This window comes from Carlito syrichta, unplaced genomic scaffold (assembly GCF_000164805.1).
Source record: "Carlito syrichta isolate Samal-C Ts95f unplaced genomic scaffold, Tarsius_syrichta-2.0.1 Scaffold308184, whole genome shotgun sequence".
Taxonomy (NCBI): Eukaryota; Metazoa; Chordata; class Mammalia; order Primates; family Tarsiidae; genus Carlito; species Carlito syrichta.
Genome location: NW_007252280.1, coordinates 1 through 2,480, shown reverse-complemented (window position 1 = coordinate 2,480; position 2,480 = coordinate 1).

The window sequence follows — 2,480 nt, the reverse complement described above, 5'->3', positions numbered from 1 at the left end:
CTGGGTGACAGAGTGAGACTCCAACTCAAAAAAAAAAAAAAGTAAATTATCAGTTCTATGACTTAGTTCCAAGAAGCCAAGTCAAAACATTGTACTTAAAAACAAGACAGTCAATATGCAAGTCATGCACCACCACACCCAGCCAATTTTTTATTTATTGTAGAGACAAGGTCTTGCCAAGTTGCCCAGGCTGGTCTCGAACCCAGGGGCTCAGGCAATCCTTTCACCTCAGCCTCCCAAATTGCTGGGATTATAGGCGTGAGCCATCACACACAGTCAAATTATTGATTTTCAAAATGTTATTTGTAACTTATAAAAACTTACTTTTATCATTCAATATATATTTACTACCTATGAAAATTATTTAGAGATCCTGGGTTCTGACAAAATTCATCATAATTTTTTCACTGAAATCAATGAAAATATTTTCTGTATTTACTGGCTCTTCATTTAACAACAGAATTTTCAGAAACAAATTAAAGTTGTCAAGGGAGGGATATGTGTAGTGAAAATGGGAGGGTGACCATGAGCATGCCATGGCTATAGAGAGGCAAGAGGGTTTTTTGGTTGTTGTTTTTTGTTTTTATTTTGTGGCAGATACTTTAGCACAGTTGTATACCAAACAGAAATGAAAACATAGGAGATGTTATAGGAGAGAATAGAGAATGTTAAAACATAGGAGAAAATATGGGAGAGAATAGAGATTCAGAAGTCTGAAGCCATCACTGGTAAAGTGATTTTCTGCGAAAGTAAAAGAAAAAAAGATCTAAAACACAGATAGATGGATTGATGTGCAATAAAGGCATTGCTGTCATAGAAACTCAGAGAAATGAAGGACCACATATCCAGATTAGTAGGTCAGGAAGAAGAGGGTATGATAAATTTATATGCCAACTTGGCTAGGCTGTGGTGCTCAGCTATTTGGCAAATACCAGTCTAGATGTCACTGTGGAAGTATTTTTTAAGATGTGATAAGCATTTATTTATTTATTTATTATTTATTTATTTTTAGCTTGAGTCTCACTCTGTCGCCCAGACTGGAGTGCAGTGGCCACTCCCGGCCACTGCAGCCTCGACCTGCTGGGCTCCGGCGATCCTTTTGCCTCAGCCTTCCAAGTAGTTGGAACTACAGGTGTGCACTACCACGCCTTGCTCATTTTGATTTATTGTAGAGATGAGGTCTCGCCAAGTTGCCCAGGCGGGTCTTGAACCCGCGGGCTCAGGCAATCCACTCACCTCAGCCTCCCAAAGGCACGGGATTACAGGCTGAGACACCGAGCCCAGCTGTGATAAGCATTTAAATCAGTGACTCTGAGTAAAGCAGATTATCCATCATATGTGGGTGGGGCCTCATCCAATCAATTGAAGGACTTAAGAGAAAAGACTGGTCATGCTCAATGGCTCAGCCTGTAATCCCAGCATTTTGGGAGGCCAAGGTGAGTGAATTTCCTGAGCCCGCGGGGTCCAGAACAGCCCGGGCAACTTGGCGAGACCTCATCTCTACAGTAAATCAAAAAATTAGAGGGCTGGGGGATAAAAAAAAAAAAAATCAGCTGGGCATGGTAGCATGCAACCGTAGTTCCAGCTACTTGGAAAGCTGAGGCGGAAGGATCGCCGGAGCCCAGCAGGTCGAGGCTGCAGTGGGCGGGAGCGTCCCACTGCACTCCAGTCTGGGTGACAGAGTGAGACTTCAACTCCAAAAAAAAAAAAAAAAGAGAGAAAAAAATAATAATAATAAAATAAAATCCAAATATCCAGGCTGGGTGCTGTGACTCACGCCTGTAATCCCAAAGGAAGCAATACTGAGGCTTCCATGATATTTGTCATGTTATTTTTGGAAACAAGTAATCTGATATAAATATGGCAAAAATATCATTTGTTGAATATGGGTGTGGGTACTTGGATTTTACTTTATTTTTTGAATCATGGTCTTGCTCAGTCACCCAGGAACCTCTGACCTGCCCTGAACATTTTATATTTGTCAGACTCATGATTGTGTGAGTCAGTTCCTTAAAATAAATTAATCTCAGATAGAGGCTGAGGTGAGAAGATTGTTGAGGCCAGGAGTTCGAGACTAGACTGGGCAATATATCGTGACCCTTCCTATACAAAAAATAAGAAAAATAAGCTGGGCGTGTAAGCATGTGCCTATAAACATAGCTACTTGGGGTTTGGGCAGGACGATCACTTGAGCCCAGGAGATCAAGGCTATAGTGAGGTTTGACCACTCCACTGTACTCTAGCCTGGAAGACAGAGCCACCCTGCTCGGTGGCTCAGCCTGTAATCCCAGCACTTTGGGAGGCCGAGGTGAATGGATTGCCTGAGCCCGTGGGTTCGAGACCCGCCTGGGCCACTTGGCGAAACCTCATCTCTACAATAAATCAAAAAATGAGCCGGGCATGGTAGCGCACGTCTGTAGTTCCAGCTACTCGGAAGGCTGAGGCAGAAGGATCACCGGAGCCCAGCAGATCGAGGCTGC